This window comes from Oncorhynchus clarkii, chromosome 2 (genome assembly GCF_045791955.1).
Source record: "Oncorhynchus clarkii lewisi isolate Uvic-CL-2024 chromosome 2, UVic_Ocla_1.0, whole genome shotgun sequence".
In the NCBI taxonomy this organism is placed as follows: Eukaryota; Metazoa; Chordata; class Actinopteri; order Salmoniformes; family Salmonidae; genus Oncorhynchus; species Oncorhynchus clarkii.
Genome location: NC_092148.1, coordinates 90,197,919 through 90,215,274, shown reverse-complemented (window position 1 = coordinate 90,215,274; position 17,356 = coordinate 90,197,919). Strand labels below are relative to the sequence as shown.

General features: G+C 44.3%; 1 protein-coding gene across 10 annotated transcripts in view; it reads left to right on the top strand.

Annotated features, from left to right (window-relative positions):
* The window catches only part of LOC139376083 (pleckstrin homology domain-containing family A member 5-like), a 238,970-nt gene that overhangs the window by 90,188 nt on the left and 131,426 nt on the right, over positions 1 to 17,356 (top strand). For 2 of the 10 annotated variants that reach the window (XM_071118340.1, XM_071118332.1), the window contains exon 1: positions 428 to 816. The exons of the other annotated variants lie outside the window; for them this stretch is intronic. The gene's annotated coding sequence lies outside the window, so the exon portion shown is untranslated. Of the gene's footprint in view, positions 1 to 427; positions 817 to 17,356 lie in introns of those variants that run through there. 10 annotated transcript variants of the gene reach the window in all.

Sequence of the window (17,356 nt, the reverse complement as noted above, 5' to 3'; positions counted from 1 at the left end):
AATTGTGCTGAGAGAGAGAGAGAGAGAGAGAGAGAGAGAGAGAGAGAGAGAGAGAGAGAGAGAGAGAGAGAGAGAGAGAGAGAGAGAGAGAGAGAGAGAGAGAGAGAGAGAGAGAGAGAGAGAGAGAGAGAGAGAGAGAGAGAGAGAGAGAGAGAGAGAGAGAGAGAGAGAGAGAGAGAGAGAGAGAGAGAGAGAGAGAGAGAGAGAGAGAGATACACACAGAGAGAGAAAGAGACACACAGAGAGAGAAAGAGACACACAGAGAGAGAAAGAGAGATACACACAGAGAGAGAAAGAGACACACAGAGAGAGAAAGAGACACACAGAGAGAGAAAGAGACACACAGAGAGAGAAAGAGACACACAGAGAGAGAGAGACAGAGAGAGAGAGAGAGAGACACACACAGAGAGACAGAGAGAGAGAGAGAGAGAGCTGGCCACTGTAGTTAGACTAGAGCCCTTTCGGAGCCTCCTCCAGTTACAGCAACATTTAAACTCCAGGCTGCAGCCACACGGCACGCGGACAGACAGGAAGCCAGGCTCGAGGCAGCCTGACAGCTGGACGCTTCATTTCCTCGCGAGCTCTCTGCCACCGGAGCGTACTTCAAAGCGACGGACTCTCATTCCATTAGTTCTATTCGTTCCGTGAACTCTATTCTACACGGCTGGTTCGCTGCCCCCGGACCAAACTGGTGTTCCGCTAATCCGCTCCTCATCTGGATAAACTGTACAAGATTCCTCTCCGCTAATAGATAAACCACTGACTGTCGCTGTTATCGAGGCACCTGCCTGAATCTCCTCGTGGAAGCTTTTCATTGTAAGTAGATACAGCTACACATTACTATAGCAAGTTATTGACGGTGACTGTGTCGCTTTGCAATGCTGATACGGCTATTAATGTTCTCATTTGACAGGAATGATGTAGGATAGTAACGAACGTTTTATAATGCGAGTTTATAAACAGCGTGTAATATCACAGAGGTTTGGATGTTGCGGGTCATTTTCACCCATTTGAAATGAATCCAAAAGTCGGGGCGGGCGTACAGCCTAAATGATTGGGTCAATAGTGAGAAAACGACATAAACAAACAGGATTTTAAAGAACTGTAAGGGGGGGATCATTCCTTATTATATCAATGTGTGTGGTCGATGTTCCTCTGCTTGGTCCTTGGATCTAATCTCAGGGGGTTTTCTTTTGCATTATAACGGTGCTTGGGGTAGGTTTAGTTCTGTGTATTGGATTTGATACTGATGTAGCAGAAACGGTGTCTTTGACTGTGTACTGACAGAGTTATTGGACCCACCCAATCTACACCACTCTTTTGAATTATTTGTTCAAGTAGGCTAACCACTATTTTAAAAAAAAATGGTTAAACAAATGTCCTGTTGTTCAAAGGCTCCAGGTATGAAAAAGGTGGACGTAGGAATCCACCCCAAACCCAAAATTAGGTTGGAAAACCTGTTATCTTTGTTGGCTTAAGAGTTTTTTGCTTTGTGGATGTGTTGAATGTGGTTCAACTCTTGATGTCAGTTGCAAAATGTGTTTAGTCCATTGATGAAAGGGTGTGACTGTTGCTGCTTTACATATTGTTAGCATTGTATTGCATTGGCAAGTCATTATTGTGTGTTTTCACAGACTGCATTCCGAATCCTAATGTCTTGTGTTTTTCTCAGTGAAATGCGGGTAGATGAAGGAATCTATAAAAGGGTTGGTCTGTTATTCACAGTCACTTAGGCCATAATTGCAGCGTTAGTTGTCCACCCACTCTCTCTCTTATGTGTCACAGCAGTGATCTAGACAAGGTCTACTCTAATACCATTGCCTCTCTCTCTTTCTATCTCTCTCTTTCTCTATCTCTCTTTCTCTATCTCTCTACCTCTCTTTCTCTGTCTCTCTCTCTCTTTCTATCTCTCTCTCTCTTTCTATCTCTCTCTCTTTCTCTATCTCTCTTTCTCTATCTCTAACTCTCTTTCTCTGTCTCTCTCTATCTCTCTTTCTCTATCTCTCTTTCTTTCTTTCTTTCTTTCTTTCTTTCTTTCTCTCTCTCTTTCTTTCTCGCACCGATATGTTCTTGCCCTCCCTCTCAGGACAAAGTCGACAACATATTTTTTGAACATATCTGTTCTCTCCCTCTCACATTTGCTCTTGATTTAAAAAATATCCGTGGTGAGCTGACTACGCAATCTCTAAAAATAGATCAGTAACAAAGTGGATCAAAGTGCACAAGAATCACCATTTTCAGTTCTCAGGGCACTACTTGAGCCTCCATTTTTTTGGTTCCTTCCTAATGGTCATGTGTGGGTGTCTTGGCCAGAATGTGTCATCAATATTTAGTCAAAAATAGATTTATTGCCCCACTACATGACTTTGTCCTTATGCTTGACTCTGACTTGCTTTTGTTAATATATGGTTTAAAAAAAAACTATGACTATTTGAATCATAAATTGCTCTATCATTTAAGTGCTGCTGCCTGCCTTCTGTCTTTAGTGTGTGAGGTTTGTGGGTTTTCTAGGCAGTGCTGGGGTCTGGCTGGCACAGGGATCTGGACCTAGCCACACTCAAGGAGTGTGTGTGTGTGTGTGTGTGTGTGTGTGTGTGTGTGTGTGTGTGTGTGCGTGTGCGTGTGCGTGTGCGTGTGCGTGTGCGTGCGTGCGTGCGTGCGTGCGTGCGTGCGTGCGTGCGTGCGTGCGTTCGGACTCCGTTAAATCTTGTTCTTCAAATTTGCTCCGCTGTACAGTTTCTGGTTGCACGGTAACATGAATTTAACTCTTGAGAGAGGCCTGTGCATTCACTCAGAATGATGGGAAAGAAAACAAAACCATGGAGAAAAATGTTTTAAGGGCCGTCCAGACCGAGGACAATAAACTTTTAACGCAAAAAAAAATAAAAAATATGTGAACAACAGCATTGACGCTACAACGATAAGTACAAAAAGAGTTGATAACGAGCTATCCTTTGGATCACTTTCAGAGCAATTCCCCCCGTCCCCCGTCCCTCCCGACACTAAAACATTTGACAACCAATCCAAAACGTGTTCTATTGAAGGAGTGGAGACAAGGGCACGCGGTATGCCTGCATAACGGGACTTGTCACAATGTTGGTGGCCGTATTAATTCTAGGACGACTTGGGAGAAACGATGATCCTCGACAAAAACAGCGCATGAGAAGAGGCCATATTGTCCGATGGTCGGACTTATCTGTTAATAGGTCTTGGAGTCCCAGGAAACGCTAGACTACAATTGCTTGTTGTACACTCAAGAATTTGATGTAAACTGTCAAGAACAGACCCGTAACTGATCCCAAATGGTGGCGTAGTCAGGCCTAGGCTGTATGCAGTTATTTTGGCATGAAATGTTTGAGCGGTTATTCAAATGAGCCTACATCACTGCAGTTTACAGCCCCAGACAATAACTGTGTGCTTACTTGATAACAGTAGCCTAGTGGTTAGAGCGCTGGGGCAGTAACTGAAAGGTTGCTGCATCAAATCCCTGAGCTGACAAGGTAAAAATCTGTCGTTCTGCCCCCTGAGCAAGGCAGTTAACCCACTGTTCCCCGGGTGCTGAAGACGTGGATGCTGATTATGGCAGCCCCCCCCCCCCCCCGTAACTCTCTGGTTCAGAGGGGTTGGGTTAAATGTGGAAGACACATTTCAGTTGAATACATTCAGTTGTACAACTGACTAGGTATCCAGCCTTTCCCTAATGCATTCCTCACTGTGTTTGATAGGTATCTTTTATAGCCCTACTATTTACTAATGAATACATTTTCGAAAATGATTTAATATCTACAGTGGGGCAAAAAAGTATTTAGTCAGCCACCAATTGTGCAAGTTCTCCCACTTAAAAAGATTAGAGAGGCCTGTAATTTTCATCATAGGTACACTTCAACTATGATAGACCTCTGTCATTGCCAACAAAGGGTATATAACAAAGTGTTGAGATAAACTTTTGTTATTGACCAAATACTTATTTTCCACCATAATTTGCAAATCAATTCATTAAAAATCCTACAATGTGATTTTCTGGATTTTTTTTTCTCTCATTTAGTCTGTCATAGTTGAAGTGTACCTATGATGAAAATTACAGGCCTCTCTCATCTTTTTAAGTGGTAGTACTTGCACAATTAGTGGCTGGCTAAATAGTTTTTTGCCCCACTGTATCTAATATTTAGCTTCTTGGCTCCACATCTCTAGCCCTTCTCTCCCATCTGTTCCCGTGGCAATAGGCCTTGTCAGCTCTGGGATTTGAACTTGCAACCTTTCGGTTACTAGTCCAACGCTCTAACCACTAGGCTACCCTGCCACCCCCGGGGTAAAAGGTAGCATGGGAGGAAGTTAAGGGGGGAGGTCCGGGTCCTCCCCCGGGACATTTAAAAAAACATTTTTTATGAAGGACTGAGAAGTTTGACTTTTTAAGTTAGACACGTAACATAGTGGTAAAACCATTTGGTGACACTATATTTATATTTAGGAACGTGCGTATAGCCTCTGCATGGTCCATATTATCAGGTCTGCTATTAGAAACAAGCATGATCACCTGCAGCCCAACCGAGAAAGGTAGGCCTACCTATTAGTGTAACTCGGGGTAACACCGCCCCCCACTTCGTCACAATTCTCCCACACCCCACTACCAACGTAGTGGTAGTGGGGTGTGGGAGAATTGTGACGAAGTGGTTGCTGTAAGAACTACAGGCAGGGGACGTGTTACCCCGGGTGGCGTGTTACCCCGAGTTACACTAATAGGTAGGCCTACCTTTCTCGGTTGCCACTACTCTTGCTCAACAAAAAAATGACATCTGTCGCATCACAATTTAAGTCACTCCCCAAAAATATTATGTTTGAGGTAGGCGTTTTTACCCCAAGCTACCCGACAATTGACCGGTGTTACATTCAGCCCTAATCTCCCTATGCACTCACAGCCAATTGCGGGGCAGTAAGGTTTTGCGGAGGTCTTTTGTTTTTACCCACTTCAACCTATGAGGTCATGCTATGGCAGCGGCTTGCTGCACAGAAGCATCGTTGAACAAAAATAAATCTGTACACTAGTATGTGTGCGTGTATGTGTGCTCCCTGCGCGCGGTAGCAGGCACTAACGTCATCCACTTCCCACTCGCACTACATCTGTGTAATCATTCACACAGCTTCATTGCACCCAGAAGCTATGGGTGTGAGGGAGGACTACAGGGGAACACAGCAGCCAACCCGGGTAATGAAGTCTGAAGAGGTGTGTGGAGGGAGGTGTGTGTGTGTGTGTGTGTGTGTGTGTGTGTGTGTGTGTGTGTAGGGAGTGGATGGAGAGGTGTGGGTCGGGGGCTGGAGGGCGAGGTGTGTGTGTGTGTGTAGGGTTGGAAGGAGAGGTGTGTGTTTAGGGGGTGGAAGGAGAGGTGTGTGGAGGGAGGGGTGTGTGTGTAGGGGGTGGAAGGAGAGGTGTGTGGAGGGAGGGGTGTGTGTAGGGGGGTGGAGGGAGAGGTGTGTGTGTGTGTATGGGGTGGAGGGAGAGGTGTGTGTAGGGGGTGGAGGGAGAGGCGTGTGGATGGAGAGGTGTGTGTCGTGGGGTTAAGGTAGGCGTGCCCAGTAACTCTCAGTACTGACACAGCACAGCAAAGACTTCTGGTGGAAAGGGGTAGGTGGTGGGTTTTTACGTGGGTTAAAAACATAACAGATTTATCCTAATCTGAGTATCTGAAGGTTATTTAGAGACAACAGGGCGGCATTGGTGGAGACTGGAGAGGAGTCTGTCCATCCACCACCACATTAAGATCCTTGTTCCCCTGCAAAGGGAATCAGATTTGCAGCCTCTGCAGAATGGACTGGCTGGTGTGAGGAAGAGGAGGAGGGGGGGGGGGGGGGGGGGCATTTGGCCAAGTATTTTTCACTAGTGTTGTGATTCAGAGTTTTAATATCAACCAAGATGGTCTCGTCTCCTTCATTCCTCTCTTGCTCTCCCTGCCATTATCTCGTTACACAGACACACATTCTGAATGATGGTTGGACCTCTGTGTCTGTGGTGATCCCTCAGCCTCTTTATAAGTGTTTAGTAGTCTCCACTGTAAATTGTGTAGAGCTGAAGTGCCTCTTTATAATTGTTTGGTAGTCTCCACTGTAAATTGTGTAGAGCTGAAGTGCCTCTTTATAAGTGTTTGGTAGTCTCCACTGTAAATTGTGTAGAGCTGAAGTGCCTCTTTATAAGTGTTTGGTAGTCTCCACTGTAAATTGTGTAGAGCTGAAGTGCCTCTTTCAGTGTTCACTGTTAACTACTGTTGTTATAGGCTGCTGAAATGGAAGCCTCTGGGAGGATGTCCCAAATAACACCATATTTTTTGGACCAGAGCCCTATTGGGGCCTAGTCAAAAGTAGTGCACTTTGGGGAGGCAGTCCCAATGTCTTGTCTTTCTAGGCTTCCACCACTCTGGCTTTTAACTCTGCTCTTGTTTTCAACATCGAGAGGCTGCTGTCAAATAGAATGGCGTCCTTTGTAGGCTTCAGTGTGCAAATTGAGGCTACGTTTGACATTTGTGACCGACCGGCTCGATTCGGTCCGATATAGCAAAATTTGAAATTGTGTTTTTTTACATTGGATAAAAGTAGCGACTCAGAGCTAGATAATAGTACATCATACACTACAAATGAGGAACAATGGAAAAGTAATTCTGCTTTGAAAGTTGATCAACTTGTAACCCCACTTTTGAGAAAATGGCCTTTAAATGTTTTGGTAAACCTACTGGAGAGCTGTTCATTGTCTACACCCATTCAGCATCTTTCACACCCTCCTAAGCCCCACCCATCTCTTTAAGGATTCACATGTGAGGCCATGTAAACACACGTTAAAATATTACGTTTATTTGTCACATGCACGGGATACTGAAGGTGTAAACGATACAGTGAAGTGGTTATTTGCATAGTAGCAATTAGCTAGCTACATGTCTAAACAAAAGACTCCCCTTCGCCAGATTACTACACGACCCATCAAGTTAGCCAGGTGTGTCTGTAGGTTATTACGGCCATATGTTGTATTTCATGAACATGTCTAGACAATAGTGACCCATCCACTTAGCTAGAAGTGGCTAGGGGGTGGTTATAGCATTTCTTTCACATGACCCATCCACTTAGCTAGAAGTGGCTAGGGGGTGGTTATAGCATTTCTTTCACATGACCCATCCACTTAGCTAGAAGTGGCTAGGGGGTGGTTATAGCATTTCTTTCACATGACCCATCCATTTAGCTAGAAGTGGCTAGGGGGTGGTTATAGCATTTCTTTCACATGACCCATCCATTTAGCTAGAAGTGGCTAGGGTTTGGTTATAGCATTTCTTTCACATGACCCATCCATTTAGCTAGAAGTGGCTAGGGGGTGGTTATAGCATTTCTTTCACATGACCCATCCACTTAGCTAGAAGTGGCTAGGGGGTGGTTATAGCATTTCTTTCACATGACCCATCCACTTAGCTAGAAGTGGCTAGGGGGTGGTTATAGCATTTCTTTCACATGACCCATCCACTTAGCTAGAAGTGGCTAGGGGGTGGTTATAGCATTTCTTTCACATGACCCATCCACTTAGCTAGAAGTGGCTAGGGGGTGGTTATAGCATTTCTTTCACATGACCCATCCACTTAGCTAGAAGTGGCTAGGAGGTGGTTATAGCATTTCTTTCACATGACCCATCCACTTAGCTAGAAGTGGCTAGGGGGTGGTTATAGCATTTCTTTCACATGACCCATCCACTTAGCTAGAAGTGGCTAGGGGGTGGTTATAGCATTTCTTTCACATGACCCATCCACTTAGCTAGAAGTGGCTAGGGGGTGGTTATAGCATTTCTTTCACATGACCCATCCACTTAGCTAGAAGTGGCTAAAGGGGTGGTTATAGCATTTCTTTCACATGACCCATCCACTTAGCTAGAAGTGGCTAGGGGGTGGTTATAGCATTTCTTTCACATGACCCATCCACTTAGCTAGAAGTGGCTAGGGGGTGGTTATAGCATTTCTTTCACATGACCCATCCACTTAGCTAGAAGTGGCTAGGGGGTGGTTATAGCATTTCTTTCACATGACCCATCCACTTAGACAAATGTGTCTGGACAAGCATAATCTAATAGTAATAAAATATATATTTAAAACATTTTTTGTCTTGACACGTTCTATTTTTGATATTGCTTTTATGCCAGTAACCATTTCACTGTACCGTTTACACCTTTTTGTATCCTGTGTATTTGGCAAACATTGATTTTATTTGATACAGGGAGTGTTTACCAGAGACGGTAATGTGAAAAACAACATGACCTGCACCAAAGTCAGATTAGGATATAGGCCAAGGGGTTGGATAAAGTGTATTTTTTACCAGAGCTGTGTTCGAATACTCATACTAACCTCACTAACAGTACTATTTGTGATCTGAATTGGTCATAGTATGGATATAGTTAGTAGGCCAAATGTTCCCGGAAGTCGTAGTAAATTCGGCAAAATATGATGTATACACGCCGAGGACACTATTTCCGTACTTTAGGGCCCATAATGCAATTCTTCAGGAAGAGGGAGTGGCTTCACATCATTTTCAGATTTGAAGAAAATGGCGGAAAATATGCAGCCGAAGTCCAACGAGAGCGGAAACAAATTCAATGCTTTAGCTAATTATGACAAATGTTAAGAAAATGTTGAGCAATGTCATAAAGTAATGACTTTTCAAATAAGTTACCTCACACGTTATGTTGGCTGACAATTTGTTAGCTACGCTGTCCTTACGAACCACATAGCATGTCATTACAGCAGTATGTACCGGTATGTTAGCTAGCTACCTAACGTTAGTTGGCTACTTATTACATCAAACTTGACAGTATATTAACTATAGGCTATCTAACTAACTACCCAACGTTTATTGACTTGATTATTCCCGTCATTCTTAGTTTAGCTAAATGGTATATTCATTATGTGTTCTCAATGGACATTCGGCTGCTTTTCGTAAATTCGCTCTGACTATCTACTCCAATTTCAGAGCATTCTCGTCTGAGTGTACCAGAACGCAGAATAATGAATTTACGAGCGCTCTACACTCGTTGAATATGGCCGGTGTCAGCAAAAAAAGCATCATTAAATTGTTGCCAGTAGCGCAGTTACAGTCACCAATGTTCTGGATAACATGAAAACTGCCTAACCAGCTCTGCTAGGGTGAGTAAAATGATCAGTGGTCTAATTTGTGTCTGGAAGTAGCTAGCAAGCTAGCGAACGTTAGCGTGGGTGCTTGGCTGATGTTGTAAGGTCAGAACGCTCAAATCATCCTTACTCCTCGGCCCTAGCGTCCAGTGTGCGCTCTGGCACTCCAGATTGAATTTAAGATCGCACCCAAAGTCATAAAATGGCTAACTAGTAATTTGTTATGCTAACTAGCTAGCAAGAGGTTGCGTAGCAACAGTACGAAGCGCTAGTACGCTCAACTGAAAGGATACTGTTTGTTTACAGTATATTAAAATGAACTCATATTATGTAGTATATACTCATTAGGTATGTAAGTATGTATGTATTGTATGTTAGTATGGGTATTCGAACACAGCTCTGGAGTTTTTCCTTATTGTAGGCTACTTTCACCACTTTTAGTCTTGACATCTTTGGTTGTGTAATGGCTCTCGTCGAAAAGGAGTGGACCAAAGCGCAGCGTGGAAAGTGTTCATGATTTTATTTTCAAAAAACACTCAAACAAAATATCCAAAGTGAAAACGAAAGCGCACAGTTCTGTCAGGTACAGACACTAAACAGAAAACAAGATCCCACAAAACCCCAAAGGAAAATTACAACTTATATATGATCCCCCAATCAGAGACAACGATAGACAGCTGCCTCTGATTGGGAACCACACCCTGACCAAACCAAACACAGGCTATGTCCTGCTCCTTCCCTATCTTTTTCTAAAAGTTTTGTATTTTACACTGCTCATTTGTCAGAATGTTTAAGACAGAAATGTATTTGGAGCGTTTTTGTGTGTTTTTTGTGTGTTTTTCCCCCACACCTATTCCCAATTTAACCCACCAAGACAATGGTTGGTACCCAGCCAGGTGCATCTCTCTCTCCTCACTAAATGAATGAATGGGTGATAATTGTTGCACCTTACTTCACAATTGAATTTAAATTAGGCCTAACTGAATGACAAGGAGGGTGAAGAGGTTGATTTAATTTAGAAAGACAATAGTGTAATGATGAGTTTGTTATGCCTATTTATTTATCAGCAGCAAATAATTTGACCGCTCTCCTTGTGGGTTTATACCATTTTACCAAATCGGCTGTTATGGGACTGTGTTATTTACTGTAACTCTAATAATAAAATGTATTGTATGGGGGAAACTAAAATATGCGAAGGGTTGCAGTAGGCCTTTTAGAATAACGCTAAACATATCCTTTACTCTATCTAAGTGGATGAGTAGGAAACAAACGATGCCAGTCAGCCTACACAGTCGGCCCATTGAAACTACACATAAACACAATGAACTTAAAATATAAAATATGCTCTTCTGTCGTCAATGGATGAATGGGAGATAGAAACCAGATAGAAACTGTTAATGGTGCATGTGACTTCACTGAACTGAATGATGAGGAGGGTGAAGAGGGATTTGATTTGATTGATCTGAATGATGATGAGGGTGAAGAGGATGATTGTATTTAGAACAATAGATGATGAAGAATTGTGGGTGTTGTGGGCAGTCTAATTATTTTATTATGAAAGGCTGGACATGGTATATCATGTCCCCTGGGAGAGTCAAATCAGACAACATGCTTTCTGAAAGTATTCAGACCCTTTTCAGTTTTTTTTTTCACATTTTGATTTATTACAGCCTTATTCTAAAATGGATTACATTGTTTTCCCCCTCATCAATCTACACACAATACCACATAAGGAAAAATATTTTTAGAAATGTATGCAAGTTATATTTTTTTAAATTAGATTTACATAAGTATTCAGACCCCTTAGTTAGTACTTTGTTGAAGCACCTTTGGAAGCCATTACAGCATCGAGTCTTCTTTGGTATGACGCTACACGCTTGGCACACCTGTATTTCTCTCATTCTTCTCTGCAGATCCTCTCAAGCTCTGTCAGGTTGGATGGGGACCGTTGCTGCACAGCTATTTTCAGGTCTCTCCAGCGATGCTCAATCAGGTTTAAGTCCGGGCTCTGGCTGGGCCACTCAAGGACATTCAGAGACTTGTCCCAAAGCCACTCTTGCGTTGTCTTGGCTGTGTGCTTAGGGTCGTTGTCCTGTTGGAAAGTAAACCTTCGCCCCAGTCTTAGGTCCTGAGAGCTCTCGAAGGCTTTCATCAAGGATCTCTCTGAACTTTGCTCAGTTCGTCTTTCCTTCGATCCTGACTAATCTCCCAGTCCCTGCCGCTGAAAAACATCCCCACCGCATGATGCTGCCACCACCATGCTTCACCGTAGGGATGGTGCCAGGTTTCCTCCAGGCGTGACGCTTGGCATTCAGGCCAAAGAGTTCAATCTGGGTTTCATCAGACCAGAGAATCTTGTTTCTCATGGTCTGAGAGTCTTTAGCAGCCTTTTGGCAAATTCCAAGTGGGCTGTCATGTGCTTTTTACTGAAGAGTGGCTTTCGTCTGGTCACTCTACCATAAAGGCCTGATTGGTGGAGTGCTGCAGAGATGGTTGTCCTTCAGGAAGGTTCTCCCATCTCCACATAGGAACTCTAGAGCTCTGTCAGAGTGACCATCGGGTTCTTGGTCACCTCCCTGACCAAGGCCCTTCTCCCCCGATTGCTCAGTTTGGCCGGGCGGTCAGCTCTAGGAAGACCGTTGGTGGTTTCAGAATGATGGAGGCCACTGTGTTCTTGGACCTTCAATGCTGCATAACGTTGTTGGTACCCTTCCCCAGATCTGTGCCGCGACACAATCCTGTCTCGGAGCTCTAAGGACAATTCTTTCGAACTCATGGCTTGGTTTTTGTTTCCGACATGCACTGTCAACTGTGGGACCTTATATTGACAGGTGTGTGCCTTTCCAAATATTGTCCAATCAATTGAATTTACCACAGGTGGACTCCAATGAAGTTGTAGAAACATCTCAAGGATGAACAATGGAAACAGGATGCACCTGAGCTCAATGTCGAGTCTCATAGCAAAGGGTCTGAATACTTATGTAAATAAGGTGTTTCTGTTATTATGGTTTTTTGCAAAAACCTGTTTTTTTCTCTCTTTCTTTATGGGGTATTATGTGTAGATTGATGAGGAGTTGTTTATTTTATTTAATCCAATGAGCCTCACCGTAGAAAAAAACAGAACAGAGCCAACTGAGACGGTGAGGCAGGAGTCTGCGAGGGATGGCACAGTGTGGGTAGAAAGAGTGAAGAGTTTGTGACATGCAGATGTTGCAGCACATCAGAGATTGTACTGTTGCTCCTGCGCACAGGAAAGGAAACAGTAGTTGGGACATGTCTGTGGATGAACTCAAAGCATTTATTGCACTCTTGTATGTCCGCGGGGCGTACTGCGGAAAGAGCATGGATGGGGAGTCATTTCAGTCAGATAAGTATGGGGTGGACTCTTTCCCGAGAGACCATCCAACCGCTTCAGAGAGATTATGCCACAATTGTGGCCGGTACACACAAAACAAGGCCGATGAAAACTGTCTGCAGTGCAACTGATTTGTGTGGTGTGCTGACTGTGGAACCGAAGCATAAAGAGACCATGAAATGGATTCATGTGTAAAGGCACGCATATAATAAGGGCACAATTGGGTCCAATACAATCAACAAATGACTGTTTTTTTTTTGTTGATCTTGTCATGAATATGTTTCCACAAATATTTCTGAATATTATTTAATATTTTACAATAGTTTCTGCACTATTTATCAAGCGTTGGTGCTTAAGTTTTCGCTCCTTGCGGGTTGATATTGTCACGAGGAGACCAAGGCCCAGCGTGATGAGAATTACATTCCTCTTATTTATTTAACGAAGAACACTTGAACACTCAAACAAAACAAACCAAACCAAACGACCGTAACGCTATAAACACTGGTGCTGACACAGGCTAACTAATACATAGGCAATAACCCACAGATAAACCAAGGAATATGGCTACCTAAATATGGTTCCCAATCAGAGGCAACGATAAACAACTGCCTCTGATTGAGAACCAATCTAGGCAACCATAGACATATAAACCCCTAGACCAGGGAAAACCCTAAACAATACAAAAACCAAACACACCACCCATGTCACTCCCTGACCAAACCAAATAATGAAGAAAACAAAGATGGCAGCTATGCATCTAGCGTGTACCTATAGTCTGAAAGGACAGGCGGTTCTAGTGTTCAGAGGGTGTGAACGATGCTGATTTTGTAGGTGTACCAAAACATTCAAGGGCCGTTTTCTCAAAAGTGGGGTTACACAAGTTGATCAACTTACAAAGCAGAATTACTTTCTTATTGTTCCTCGTCTGTAGTGTCTGAGGTACTATTATAAACCCAAATGCAGACACAGGAGGCAGGTAGTTCGAGTCTCTGATATTTATTAATAGACAAGGGGCAGGTGGAGGACAGGCAGAAGTTCGTAAACCAGGTCAGAGGTAGATGGGTTCAGGATGGCAGACAGGCAGGCTCAGGGCAGGCAGAATGTTATGGCAGGTGGGCTCAGGGCAGGCAGAATGGTATGGCAGGCGGGCTCAGGGTCAGGGCATGCAGAATGGTATGGAAAGCAGGCTCAGGGTCAGGGCAGGCAGAATGGTATGGCAGGCAGGCTCGAGGTCAGGGCAGGCAGAATGGTATGGCAGGCGGCTCAGGGTCAGGGCAGACAGAATGGTATGGAAGGCGGACTCGAGGTCAGGGCAGGCAGAATGGTATGGCAGACTCGAGGTCAGGGCAGGCAGAATGGTATGGCAGGCTCGAGGTCAGGGCAGGCAGAATGGTATGGCAGGCGGCTCAGGGTCAGGGCAGGCAGAATGGTATGGAAGGCGGGCTCAGGGTCAGGGCAGGCAGAATGGTATGGCAGGCTCGAGGTCAGGGCAGGCAGAATGGTATGGAAGGCGGGCTCAGGGTCAGGGCAGGCAGAATGGTATGGAAGGCGGGCTCAGGGTCAGGGCAGGCAGAATGGTATGGCAGGCGGGCTCAGGGTCAGGGCAGGCAGAATGGTATGGCAGGCGGGCTCAGGGCCAGGGCAGGCAGAATGGTATGGAAGGCGGACTCGAGGTCAGGGCAGGCAGAATGGTATGGCAGGCTCGAGGTCAGGGCAGGCAGAATGGTATGGCAGGCGGGCTCAGGGTCAGGGCAGGCAGAATGGTATGGAAGGCAGGGTCAGGGCAGGCAGAATGGTATGGCAGGCGGGGTCAGGGCAGGCAGAATGGTATGGCAGGCGGGCACAGGGTCAGGGCAGGCAGGCAGAAAAGGTTGGAACCTTGAGGACTAGAAAACATGGACGATAAAAACAGGAGTAGGAAAAATCGTGCTGGTAGGCCTGACGAGACAAGACGAATTTGCAACAGACAAACAGAAAACACTGTATAAATACACAGGGGATAATGGGAACAAATGGGAGACACCTGGTGGAGGATGGAGACAAGCACACGACAGGTGAAACAGGTCAGGGCACAGGCACAGTGCCCCTCCTTCTACAGTGCCTTGCGAAAGTATTCGGCCCCCTTGAACTTTGCGACCTTTTGCCACATTTCAGGATTCAAACATAAAGATATAAAACTGTATTTTTTTGTGAAGAATCAACAACAAGTGGGACACAATCATGAAGTGGAACGACATTTATTGGATATTTCAAACTTTTTTAACAAATCAAAAACTGAAAAATTGGGCGTGCAAAATTATTCAGCCCCTTTACTTTCAGTGCAGCAAACTCTCTCCAGAAGTTCAGCGAGGATCTCTGAATGATCCAATGTTGATCTAAATGACTAATGATGATAAATACAATCCACCTGTGTGTAATCAAGTCTCCGTATAAATGCACCTGCACTGTGATAGTCTCAGAGGTCCGTTAAAAGCACAGAGAGCTTCATGAAGAACAAGGAACACACCAGGCAGGTCCTAGATACTGTTGTGAAGAAGTTTAAGGCCGGATTTGGATACAAAAAGATTTCCCAAGCTTTAAACATCCCAAGGAGCACTGTGCAAGCGATAATATTGAAATGGAAGGAGTATCAGACCACTGCAAATCTACCAAGACCTGGCCGTCCCTCTAAACTTTCAGCTCATACAAGGAGAAGACTGATCAGAGATGCAGCCAAGAGGCCCATGATCACTCTGGATGAACTGCAGAGATCTACAGCTGAGGTGGGAGACTCTGTCCATAGGACAACAATCAGTCGTATATTGCACAAATCTGGCCTTTATGGAAGAGTGGCAAGAAGAAAGCCATTTCTTAAAGATATCCATAAAAAGTGTTGTTTAAAGTTTGCCACAAGCCACCTGGGAGACACACCAAACATGTGGAAGAAGGTGCTCTGGTCAGATGAAACCAAAATTGAACTTTTTGGCAACAATGCAAAACGTTATGTTTGGCGTAAAAGCAACACAGCTCATCAACCTGAACACACCATCTCCACTGTCAAACATGGTGGTGGCAGCATCATGGTTTGGGCCTGCTTTTCTTCAGCAGGGACAGGGAAGATGGTTAAAATTGATGGGAAGATGGATGGAGCCAAATACAGGACCATTCTGGAAGAAAACCTGATGGAGTCTGCAAAAGACCTGAGACTGGGATGGAGATTTGTCTTCCAACAAGACAATGATCCAAAACAGAAAGCAAAATCTACAATGGAATGGTTCAAAAATAAACATATCCAGGTGTAAGAATGGCCAAGTCAAAGTCCAGACCTGAATCCAATCGAGAATCTGTGGAAAGAACTGAAAACTGCTGTTCACAAATGCTCTCCATCCAACCTCACTGAGCTCGAGCTGTTTTGCAAGGAGGAATGGGAAAAAAAATCAGTCTCTTGATGTGCAAAACTGATAGACATACCCCAAGCGACTTACAGCTGTAATCGCAGCAAAAGGTGGCGCTACAAAGTATTAACTTAAGGGGGCTGAATAATTTTGCACGCCCAATTTTTCAGTTGTTGATTTGTTAAAAAAGTTTGAAATATCCAATAAATGTCGTTCCACTTCATGATTGTGTCGCACATGTTGTTGATTCTTCACAAAAAAATACAGTTTTATATCTTTATGTTTGAAGCCTGAAATGTGTCAAAAGGTCGCAAAGTTCAAGGGGGCCGAATACTTTCGCAAGGCACTGTATCTTCTCCTTCTTCCCACCCACATGCACCGACACAGATACAGGTGAATACTGTACGCACACCCACAGCAACCACAGCAGCGATCACTGTAACTTTTTAAGGAAATCACTAAGCCTCTGCCTCGATTTAGAAACCTTGAGTGGCACTGCATCACCACTATAATCTAGAGGGGTAGAGATTAAACACGCACACACAGACACACAGACACATAGACACACAGACACATAGACAAACAGACACACACACAGACAGACAGACAGACAGACAGACTGTAGGAGTGATAACATATTTGTTTTGCATTCTTTATAAACCAACCAGCTACACAACAAAACAGCATAGGCTTCAATCAATAAAATCCATTTTAATTAGAGTTGAAGGATGTCAGTGCATCTGAGAACCTCTTACCCTGTAGTGATGACAATTAAAAGGGGAAACGACATGTGGAATGAACATTAGACTGCTGTTTTTGGCATTCTCCCAGAGACTAGACTACCCTTTAATGATGCAGACAGACAGACAGACAGACACACACACAAACACACACACGCGCGCGCACGCACACATGCACACACACCAACAGACACAGACAGACACACACACGCACGCACACTCACCAACAGACAGACAGACAGACAGACACACACACACACACGCACGCACACTCACCAACAGATACACACACAGACAGACACAGACAGACACACACACACACAGACAGACAGACAGACATACAGACAGACAGACAGACAGACAGACAGACAGACAGACAGACAGACAGACAGACAGACAGACTCACTGACAGACACACTGACACTGACTCACTGACAGACACACTGACAGACACACTGACAGACACACACAGAGAGACAGAGAAAGATGCATCCTCCATGAGCCTTATTGAATGCAAACCTGCTGTTAGTCTGTAATGGACCCTGAAATTGGACAGTGGGGATGTTTAGAGCAAGAGGTATAATTGAAAGGAGAGATTGGAAGTAGATACTGTGTGGTCAGTCTGTCTGGTGGTGTGCTGGTGCACTGAAACCAACATGAAAATATATTTTAAATGAGCTGTCGATTCCTGAGTGCAGGAAGCCATTTTAGGCTCGACTTGGCTTGCTTGTCAATTCCATTCCC